We start from the raw sequence: 12182 nt of genomic DNA on the forward strand, positions 1-12182 counted from the left end.
ATAACTGACCTGGTATAAAGATTAAAACACTGGTTTACACCTTTTCTTTTTGCTTGTTGTTCTTAAAGTTCTCCATGTGACCCTGGGACGGTGGAGATTCTGGTGCCCATGAAGGGCTTGATTTATCAAGCTACGGCGGACAGGGGCATACATATGCACGCCTGTTCACAGCAGCTCGCCTCTGGTGGACAGAATGCTGCTGGCAGAATTTAACATTGCACATGAGCGCTATTTCATTTATGAGTCGATGAGCTAGTGACGAATGGGATATACATTCCTACCAGGAGGGGGCAAAGTTTCCCAAACCTCAAAATGCCTATAAATACACCTCCCACAACTCAGTTTTACAAACTTTTCTTCCTATGGTGGTGCTGAAGTAAGTTTGTGCTTGATTTTTATAATTTCTTTTATGATAAGCGCTTCTAAGCAATCTGAAGCCCAATTCCTCTCAGAGTACAGTGTTTGTCAGAGGGATGTGAAGAGAGTATCGCCTATTGTTTTTATGGTTTCTCTCACGGGAAATCTTTTCAAGGGTTGTCTGTCATAGAGATTCATCAACTACCTCCTTTTTCAGATCGATGATATATTCTTATATACCATTACCTCTGCTGTTAGTTTTCAGTACTGGTTTGGCTATCTGCTATATGTGGATGGGTGTCTTTCGGTAAGTATGTATCATTGTTTAAGACACTCTCAACTATGGTTTGGCGCTTTATGTGTTAATATAAAGTTCTAAATATATGTATTTTACGTATATTTACCATGATTCAGGTCTTGTTTATTTCCCTTTCCATCTAAAGGGGAGGAGAGTCCACGGCTTCATTCATTACTGTTGGGAATTAAGAACCTGGCCACCAGGAGAAGGCAAAGACACCCCAGCCAAAGGCTTAAATACCTCCCTCATCCCCCAGTCATTCTTTGCCTTTCATCACAGGAGGACGGCAGAAAAGTGCAGAAGATCGAAGTAGTCTCTTATGAAGGGTAGTACTCTTCGGAATGGGAGTGGATTTTTAAGTAGGTTAGGTTCTTCCTTTACCCCTTCTTCTTCCTTTAAGAAACTGTTCCCCGTCCTGGACTCTCAGTTGGAGCTGCAGGGTACTGTCCCTAAGGTGGATGGTGCTATCTCCACGCTCGCAAAGTGGACTACTATTCCCCTGGAGGATAGTTAGTCATTTAAAGAGCCCATGGATAAAAAGTTGGAAAACATGTTAAGGAAAATGTTTCAACATACAGGGTTTGTTTTTCAGCCGGCAGCGACTGTAGCCGCGGTCGCCGGAGCTGCGATATATTGGTGTGAATCCCTGTGTCAAATGCTCGAGGGGGAGACTTCCATCGACGAGATACAGGACAAGATTAAGGCGCTGAAAATCGCCAATTCTTTCATATGTTATGCCAATATGCAAATTATCCGCCTGAACGCTAAAGTGTCAGGTTTTTCCGTTTTAGCCCACAGGGCTCTGTGGCTAAAGTCTTGGTCTGCAGACATGACCTCTAAATCGAGGCTGTTGTCGCTGCCTTTTCAAGGAAAGATTCTGTTCGGTCCAGGATTGGATTCGATTATATCCACGGTTACGGGAAGCAAGGGAGCTTTCCTACCGCAGGATAAGAAGGCGAAGCCTAAAGGTTCTACTTTTTGTCCCTTTCGTGCGGTCAAGGCCCATCGCCAGCAGCCCACCGTTAAAACGGACCAGTCCAATGGTACTTGGAAACCGGCTCATTCTTGGAGTAAGTATAAGCAGAGCAAGAAGCATGCTGAGACAAAATCTGTATGAAGGGGTGGCCCCCGACCGGTCTCTGGACCAAGTAGGGGGCAGATTATCTCTCTTCTCAGAAGCATTGTTTCAGGACGTTCAAGATCCTTGGGTTCTGGACATTGTCGCCCATGGCTACAGGATAGGTTTCAGATCCAATCCGCCCAGGGGCAGATTCCTCCTATCAAACCTGTCTTCAAGACCGGAAAAGAGAGAAGCCTTTCTAGAATGTGTGAGAGATCTCTCCTCTCTAGGTGTCGCCATACCAGTACCCCAAGTAGAAAGGGGTCTAGGGTACTATTCAAATCTTTTTGTGGTTCCCAAGAAGGAAGGCACGTTCTGCCCGATTCTGGACCTAAAGTGTTTGAACAAGTTTCTGAGTGTTCCATCGTTCAAAATGGAGACGATCAGATCTATTCTGCCCCTAGTTCAAGAGGGTCAGTTCATGACAACCATACACTTGAAGGACACTTACCTTCATGTGCCAATCCACAGGGACCACTTCAAGTTCCTGAGATTTGCATTTCTGGACCAACACTTCCAGTTTGTGGCCCTTCCCTTTGGTCTGGATACGGCCACGAGAGTGTTCACAAAGGTTCTGGGGGCGCTACTTGCGGTGGCCAAAGCCAGAGGCATTGCTGTAGTGCCCTATCTGGACGACATCCTAGTCCAGGTGCCGTCGCTCAGTATCACAGTACGATAATAGACTCTATGTCCATGAAGATTTTTCTCACAGACCGTCGACGCAGGAAGATTGCATCCTCTTGTCTTGCCCTTCAGTCCTCCTCAAGCCCCTCGGTGGCTCAGTGTATGGAGGTGATCGGACTCATGGTCTCCCGCATAGACGTCATTCCATTCATCAGGTTCCATCTCAGATCTCTTCAGTTGTGCATGTTGAGACAGTGGAACGGCGATCATTCAGATCTATCTCAGCAGATATCCATGGACGCTCAGACCAGGGATTCCCTCTCTTGGTGGATCCTTCCGGAGCAACTGTCCATGGGGACATCCTTCTTGAGATCATCCTGGGAGATTGTGACCACGGACGCGAGTCTGGCAGGATGGGGAGCTGTTTGGGGTGCCAGGATGGCACAAGGAAAATAGTCCCGGGAGGATTCTCTCCTTCCAATAAATATTCTGGAACTCTGAGCAATCTACAATGCTCTGAAGGCATGGCCTCTTCTGGGTTCGTCCAGCTTAATCAGATTCCAGATCGTCAACATTACCTCCCTAGCTATGAGGGAGGTGTCTCGGATCTTGGAGTGGGCGGAGTCCCACATCTGATTGCTCTCAGCGATTCACATTCCAGATGTGGACAACTGGGAAGCAGACTTTCTCAGCAGGCAATCCTTTCATCTGGGGGAATGGTCTCTTCACCCCGAAGTGTTTGCAGAGATTTGTCTCAGGTAGGGAACGTCGGAGATAGACCTCATGGCGTCCAGACTCAATTGCAAGCTACCCTGATACGGGTCGAGGTCCAGGTATCCCCAGTTAGAGCTGGTAGATGCCTTAGCGGTGCCTTGGGGGTTCAACCTAGCTTACTTTTTTCCACCATTACCACTTCTACCTCATGTAGTGACATGCATGAAACGGGAGCGAGCGTCGGCCATTCTGATTGCTCCATCGTGGCCGGGGAGGACGTGGTTTGTGGATCTGGTGGGGATGTCATCCTCTCTGCCGTGGAGGTTACCCTGGCGCAGGGATCTGCTGGAACAGGGACCTTTTCAACATCAAAATCTCGATTTTCTGAGGCTGACTGCGTGGAGATTGAACGCCTAGTCTTGGCCAAGAGAGGCTTTTCGGAAGGCGTGATTGATACTCTAATTCAGGCAAGGAAGCCAGTCACTCGTTGCATCTACCATAAGGTGTGGAGGACTTGCTTGTCCTGGTGTAAGAAGCATGGATATCCTTGGCATAAGATGAAGGTATCCAGGATTCTGTCCTTTCTTCAGGATGGTTTGGAGAAGGGTCTTGCTGCTAATTCCTTTTAAGGGACAGATTTCAGCATTGTCAGTCTTGTTGCATAGGAGACTCGTTGAGCTCCCTGACATCCAATCTTTTGTTCAGGCTCTGTCTAGAATCAGGCCTGTCTTTAGACAGTCTACTCCCCCATGAAGCTTAAATTTGGTCCTTAAAGTGAATGTAAATTTTGATGCTAAAGTGCCCGTTTTTTAAAAATTCGATTAAAAACAGGGGCACTTTAATTCATCAAAATTTATATTTCACTCGTGTTGTGAAAAAATACTTACCTTTTAATCTTGACAGCCGCTCCAGCTTCCTCCACCCGTCGCAAAGCCTCTTCCTGGGTCTAAAATGAGGAATCCGGCTTCCTCCAATCACGGCATTAAATCAGACACCGATTTCCCTGGGGATGACCGATCCATCATTTCTGATGTCAGAAATGGCTTGTGACGACCGAGGTAAGCTGGAGAGGCTGTCAAGTTTAAAAGGTATTTTTTCACAACTCGAGTGAAATGTAAATTTTGATGAATTAAAGTATTTTTAATCGAATTTTAAAAAAACGGGCACTTTAGTATCAAAATTTACATTCACTTTAAGGTTTGAGCCTATGCATTCCATTGACGTTAATATTCTGTCCTGGAAGGTTCTCTTCCTGTTGGCCATTGCATCGGCATGCAGAGTATCTCCGGTGGGTGGAACTAAATTTTATTGTCTTCTAGCACCATTTATACCCTGATATTTCTCCTACTGTTTCTTGTTCCCTTGGCAGAATGACTGGGGGATGAGGGAGGTGGGGGAGGTATTTAAGCCTTTGGCTGGGGTGTCTTTGCCTCCTCCTGGTGGCCAGGTTCTTAATTCCCAACAGTAATGAATGAAGCCGTGGACTCTCCTCCCCTCGATGGAAATTAAATTATCAGGTAAGCATAATTGATGTTTTTTTCTTACCTGGGGTTTTCAGTCTTTTTCTAATTTTTTTCGCGGGCAAATCTAGGCTTGCGAGGACGCAAAATGCTGTTATTTCTTGCGTCATTCTTGGCGCAAACATTTTTTGCCACGAAGTTGCACCTTTGAAGGCACAAATTTCATCATTTCCTGCGTCTTTTTTGACGTTAGTTGTTTTTGCACGAAGTTGTCATTCTTGGTGCCAAAATTCAGTTATTTGACCCTCTCCCTCTATTGCTAGCTGTTTTCATGATTTTTTGAACGCTATTATGCCTGCTTTTTTATTTTATTTTTTTTATTTAAAAAAAACAAAAAAACTATCTTTGTTTTTTTCCTATCTACTGAAACAGTTACATTGTGGAAATTTAATGTTTTGCCTAATGTTATTTTTCTGTTACATTTTGCGAGATGTCTCATTCTGATCCTGACTCTGATGTTACTGTAGAAACTATGTTGCCCTGAAATACAATTCTTCAAAGTTAAGTGTGTTTTTTTTTCATTATTAAGCGGTTGTTATTTTCTTCAGCTCAATTATGTCGCTTTTATTTATGTTTCTATATGTACAAGGCTATGATTACGGCAAACAGCCGAAACGCGTAAGCCTGTGTGCTTCCCTCTTTCTCCAATTAGGTGGCAAGGCTGTCACATAATTTCTATTTTTGAATTTTAAAATTATTCAATAAATTTTCAATTTTTACGGAGTGCGGTATTGTCCTTTTTTCTTTGGAATCTATATGTACAATGACATTTACTGTTTTTACTTACTCAGTTCATGTACTTGATTTAATCTGCAAATATCATATATTATTGCCTTTATCATAAAGGTTATGACTGCTATTATGCCTTTAAGTAAATTTACAAGGTCTTTTCAAGATTATTAAAATGTAATTAATTTAATTTTGTTCTGACCGACAGCATACTTAAGTTTATTCTACTGATGAAGGTTTTTTTTGTCTCAAAGGATCCTGTATCAGACAGTTTGTTAAAAATTCTCCTTATTTTTAATTTGAAAATTTTTTGTTCTTTGTTAAGGAAATGTTGTTATTTTTAGCTATTAGGAGTCTAGTAGTCCTATTAAATATGTTATTAATCCTTTTTAAATCTGGATTTTAATTTGCTCTTGAGGTTTTTTTCCTATTAAATAATAAAGAATGGTTTATCCTGATTCCCTCTTGGGACTGTACTACTATTTCTATGGAAATACAGCTTTATCTGTGGCTGCCTTTTGTTGAACAGTTAGCATAAGCAGTTTCAGATTTCTATTATCTCCACTATTTCTGGAGGTTTGGAGTTTTATCTGCCCTACTTTTAGTCTGGTGATGTAGATCATTTGGTTAATGTCCTGACTACAAAAGCTTGTTCTAGATCCAAGGATCATAGATTTATATCCCGGCAGGGTTAATACAGCCCTTTGGCCTTTTTAAAGTCAATTTATTGTGTACCATTTATTTGGGTTATAATAACTTCTATTTTTTTCAGTTGCTGATTTGGTTAACTCCGGGTGCAAGCACTGAAAAAGTGTTTTTTTTTTTTTTGTTTTGTTTTTTTGTATCCTTCTGGGAGAAAAACGCTATATAATTACTAGTTATTAAGACTGCATGAAGGTGCGGTTCTCAAACCAGTCCTTCTGGTGGGGAGCAGATTGAATTGTCTTTGGAAATTCAATCTATATTATTTCTAGGGTTTTGAATAGATTATTTAGAATGAGACCTTCTATGGGAAGATTATTTCTTTCTTAGTACACTCTGAATTTTTTTCAGGAGTGCTTATACCAGTTCTTTAGCAGGAACAGGTGTTTGGGTTTCTATTAAATTCTATTCTTTGTCCCAAAGAAAAAGGGTTTATTCAGTCAAAATTTGGATCTGAAGACGTTATTTTGTTTTGTAAGAGTCTCAACTTTCAAGTTGGCGACTTTAAGGACTATTATGCCTTTTGTTCAGCAAGGTCATATCATGTCCACACAATTTTACAGAACATTTATCCTCATATTTTATTTCATTCAGACCACTTTTGGTTTCTGAGATTCTCTTTTTTAGGTAAGCTTTACCAATTTGTTGCTTTTCCTTTTAGTCTAGCGACAGCCGTATGAATCTTTTCAAAGGTTCTTGGTGCCCTTCTTTCTGTATTCAGACAGTAGGGTATTGTGGTGCTTACTTATTTGGATGGTATCTTGGTATAAGCTTAAACTTTTCTTTTATTAGAATCTCTCATTAATCAACTAGTTTTTGTTTCTTCAAGACTTGGTTAGAGGATTTAATCTACCTAAGAGTTTTGTGATTCCTTAGACAAGGGTCACCTTTTTTTGGGTTTCTAGATGGATTTAGTGTCATGACTTTCTCTTTATTGGACAAGAGTCAATTGTAATTGTGGTTAGCCTGTCTAAACTTACAGTCTAGAATATTCATTCGGTGGCTATGTGCATGGAAGTTTTAGGTCTCATAACTGCAGCATCGTACGTGGTTCCTTTTTGCTCGTTTTTCTCTGAGACCTCTTTAGCTTTGCATACTGAATCAATGGTGGAGGGATTGTTTTCAGATATCACAGTTGATATTCTTAATTCCAACACTCAACTCTCTATGATTTGATGATTATATTATCATTGTTTTTTTCAGGGGGCCTCCTTTTGTTCATCCTGTTGGGGAGCTGTCTGAGGGCCTCTGACAGTACAAGTGGTTTGGATACTTCAAGAGGCGGGTTACCAATCAATATTTTAGAACTCTGTGCTATTTGCAGAGCTCTTTCAGGCTTGGCCTCTTTTAGGAGAGAACTTTTCATTTTACTTTCAGACAGACAATATCCCAACTGTGGCATATGTCAATCATCAATTAGGGACTCACAGTTCCTTAGCATTTAAAGAAGTATCTTGAATACGTTCTTAGGTGGAATTAATCTCCTGTCTAATTTCTATGATTCAAATCTCAGGTTTAGACATTTGGGAGGTGGATTATCTAAGCCGTCAGACTTTACATCCGGGAGATTGGTATCTCTATACAGATGTGTTTTCTCAGTTTCCCAGGTACCTTTTCAGGTCCAGGGATCTTCAGGTGGAGATGGTGGATGCATTAGCAGTGTCTTGGTTTTGCAACCTGGCTACATCTTTCCGCCCCTGTTTTTTTCTTCCAAGGGTGATCTCCAAAGTCATATTGGAACAGTCTCATGTGTTTCTGATAGCATCAGCATGGTCTCACAGGTTTGGTATGTGGATCTTGTTCGGATGTCTAGTTGCCATCCTTGCCCGCTTTCGCTTTGGCCAGCGCTCTTGTTTCAAGGGACATTTTTCCATCGGGATCTCAAATTACTAATTTGAAGGTATGGAAATTGATTAGAGTTTAGTCATAGAGGTTTCTCTGACTCAGACTTATACGTCTGCAACATAGTGATAAAAACTGTTTCAAGGAACATGTATTATCAGGTTTGGAAAAACTATATTTTATGGTGCTCTTTTCAGAAATTCTCTTGGCATTCTTTTAGAATTCCTAGAATTTTACAGTTTCTTCAGGAAGGTTTGGATAAAGTTTGTCTGCAATTTTTTTTGAAGGGACAAATCTCTGTTCTTTCTGTTTTATTTCTTAGAAAGATTGCTTAACTTGCTGATGTTCACTGTTTTGTTCAGGCTTTGGTTTGGATCAAGCCTGTTATTTTATTAATTTCTCCTTTTTGGAGTCTTAATTTGGTTTAAGGATTTTGCAGGCTCTTTCTTTTGAGCCTATATTTTCTTAAAATATTATCTACTTTCTTGTAAAGTGTTGTTTCTTTTGGCTATCTCTTCTGCTAGAAGAGTTTCTGATGTATCAGTTCTCTCTTGTGTGTCTCCTTATCTGATTTTTTATCTAGATAAGTTGTGTTGTTGACTTCTTTTCCTAAGGTTGTGAATTTGAACAACATTGGTAGAGAAATTGTTGTTCCTTCTTTGTGTCCTAATCCTAAAGAATTATTTGAGAGTTCTTTACATTTTTTGGATGAGGTAAGAGCTTTGTAATTCTATATCGAGGTTACTAGGATTCCAGAAGACTTCTAGTCTGTTGTTTTTCTGGTTCTAGAAAAGGTTAGAAAGCCTCTGCCATTGCTTTGGCATCCTGGTTAAAGCCTTTTGTTTCTCGAGGCTTATTTGGAGGCAGGGCATGTTCCGCCTCAGAGATTTACAGCTTATTCTACTAAATTCAGTTGCCATTTCTTGGGCTTTTTAAAAATGAAGTTTCAGATGATCAATTTGCAAAGCAGTAATTTGGTCTTCTTTGCATACTTTTATTGTTTTTACCATTATTTGCTTCTTCTGAAGCAGTCTTTGGTAAAAAAAAGTTCTTCAGGCAGCTGTCTGTTTGATTCTACTGCTTTTGATTTAATTTTTTTTAAGAAAAACGTAATTATTGTGTGGATTTAATTTCTCTGTGGAAATAGCTATTGTTATTTTATCCCTCCCTCTCTAGTGACTCTTCGCTGGACTTCCACATCTTGGGTATTTCTATCCCATACGTCACTAGCTCATGGACTCTTGCCAATTACATAAAGAAAACATAAATTATGTAAGAACTTACCTGATAAATTAATTTCTTTCATATTGGTAAGAGTCCATGAGGCCCACCATTTTTATGGTGGTTATGTTTTTTTCTATAAAAGCACAATTATATTTCCAGTTCCTCTTTTTGTATGCTTTTTTACTCCTTTTGTTATCACCGCACTACTTGGCTATTCGTTAAACTGAGTTGTTGGTGTAGTGGGAAGGTGTATTTATAGGCATTTTGAGGTTTGGGAAACTTTGCCCCCTCCTGGTAGGAATGTATATCCCACACGTCACTAGCTCATGGACTCTTGTCAATATGAAAGAAATTAATTTATCAGGCAAGTTCTTACATAAATTATGTTTTTTGCGCTCGCGTGCAATGCTGCCTGCGCACAGCTATTCACGCACGGGCAGGAGCTGTCAATCTTGCCGGTCGGACACGAGGAGATTGATATTCTCCACCTAAGAGGTGGAGAAGAGTGTTGGAAGCAGCGGTCTGATGACCGCTGCTTGATAAATACGGACTGAAGGTTCTCTTGTCAGAGCCTGCAGTTGTAGTGCAGGAGGAGGCTTGATAAATCAAGCCCTAAGTGTTCCTTCACATGCTTATTTTACCCAAGTTACTGTTATATGGACTGATTTAAGTGCTACATTTTTATTCACTCTGGAGTGACTGGGGGCTCTGCAGGAATTATAAAGTTTGCAATAATTTCAGATTTAGAGAAGCATTTCAGGGGGGAGGAGAATTGGGTATATTTAGTTAAGAAATAAACATAAAATACAGGAGAAATACATGCATTATTATTAGTATCGGTTATTTGTAGAGCGCCAACAGATCCATATCCTAAACAACATTGATTCCTGTATACAACACCCATACAGACATACAACACCAATATTGCCACATAATTATGAGCCCATATCAGATACTTGCCCCAGTTTACACATTCACACATTATGATCCTACCTTAGAGCCCAGACCTATTTCAGGTACCATACTCCTCTGTTTTTTTTTTTTACAACTATGAGCCCAAACCAAACCTGTATCCCCTGAAACCATCGCTGTAAATGATCTAGTATCCATTCCGCTTTTTCACCCTTACACAATGCCCATCAGGTGATGCAGCAACATGCATGAAGAACATGATTGGGGATGAAAAACATAATTTATGCTTACCTGATAAATTTATTTCTCTTTAGTGTATCCAGTCCACGGATCATCCATTACTTGTGGGATATTCTCCTTCCCAACAGGAAGTTGCAAGAGGATCACCCACAGCAGAACTGCTATATAGCTCCTCCCCTCACTGCCATATCCAGTCATTCGACCGAAACAAGACGAGAAAGGAGAAACCATAGGGTGCAGTGGTGACTGTAGTTTAATTAAAATTTAGACCTGCCTTAAAAGGACAGGGCGGGCCTTGGACTGGATACACTACAAGAGAAATAAATTTATCAGGTAAGCATAAATTATGTTTTCTCTTGTTAAGTGTATCCAGTCCACGGATCATCCATTACTTGTGGGATACCAATACCAAAGCTAAAGTACACGGATGATGGGAGGGACAAGGCAGGAACTTAAACGGAAGGAACCACTGCCTGTAGAACCTTTCTCCCAAAAACAGCCTCCGAAGAAGCAAAAGTGTCAAATTTGTAAAATTTTGAAAAGGTGTGAAGCGAAGACCAAGTCGCAGCCTTGCAAATCTGTTCAACAGAGGCCTCATTTTTAAAGGCCCAGGTGGAAGCCACAGCTCTAGTAGAATGAGCTGTAATCCTTTCAGGGGGCTGCTGTCCAGCAGTCTCATAGGCTAAGCGTATTATGCTCCGAAGCCAAAAGGAGAGAGAGGTTGTCGAAGCTTTTTGACCTCTCCTCTGTCCAGAGTAAACGACAAACAGGGCAGATGTTTGATGAAAATCTTTAGTAGCCTGTAAGTAAAACTTCAAGGCACGGACTACGTCCAGATTATGCAAAAGACGTTCCTTCTTTGAAGAAGGATTAGGACACAATGATGGCACAACAATCTCTTGATTGATATTCCTGTTAGAAACCACCTTAGGTAAAAACCCACGTTTGGTACGCAGAACTACCTTGTCTGAATGAAAAATCAGATAAGGAGAATCACAATGTAAGGCAGATAACTCAGAGACTCTTCGAGCCGAGGAAATAGCCATCAAAAACAGAACTTTTCCAAGATAAAAGTTTAATATCAATGGAATGAAGGGGTTCAAACGGAACTCCCTGAAGAACTTTAAGAACCAAGTTTAAGCTCCATGGGGGAGCAACAGTTTTAAACACAGGCTTAATCCTAACCAAAGCCTGACAAAATGCCTGGACGTCTGGAACTTCTGCCAGACGCTTGTGCGAAAGAATAGACAGAGCAGAGATCTGTCCTTTTAAAGAACTAGCTGATAAGCCTTTGTCCAAACCCTCTTAGAGAAAGGACAATATCCTAGGAATCCTAACCTTACTCCATGAGTAACTCTTGGATTCACACCAATAAAGATATTTACGCCATATCTTATGGTAGATTTTCCTGGTGACAGGCTTCCGAGCCTGTATTAAGGTATCAATGACTGACTCGGAGAAGCCACGCCTTGATAGAATCAAGCGTTCAATCTCCATGCAGTCAGTCTCAGAGAAATTAGATTTGGATGATTGAAAGGACCTTTTATTAGAAGGTCCTGCCTCAGAGGCAGAGTCCATGGTGGAAGAGATGACATGTCCACTAGGTCTGCATACCAGGTCCTGCGTGGCCACGCAGGCGCTATCAGAATCACTGATGCTCTCTCCTGTTTGATTTTGGCAATCAGTCAAGGGAGCAGAGGAAACGGTGGAAACACATAGGCCAGGTTGAAGAACCAAGGAGCTGCTAGAGCATCTATCAGCGTTGCTCCCGGGTCCCTGGACCTGGATCCGTAACAAGGAAGCTTGGCGTTCTGGCGAGACACCATGAGATCCAGTTCTGGTTTGCCCCAACGATGGACCAGTTGAGCAAACACCTCCGGATGGAGTTCCCACTCCCCCG

The sequence above is a fragment of the Bombina bombina genome, chromosome 1 (genome assembly GCF_027579735.1).
Source record: "Bombina bombina isolate aBomBom1 chromosome 1, aBomBom1.pri, whole genome shotgun sequence".
Taxonomy (NCBI): domain Eukaryota; kingdom Metazoa; phylum Chordata; class Amphibia; order Anura; family Bombinatoridae; genus Bombina; species Bombina bombina.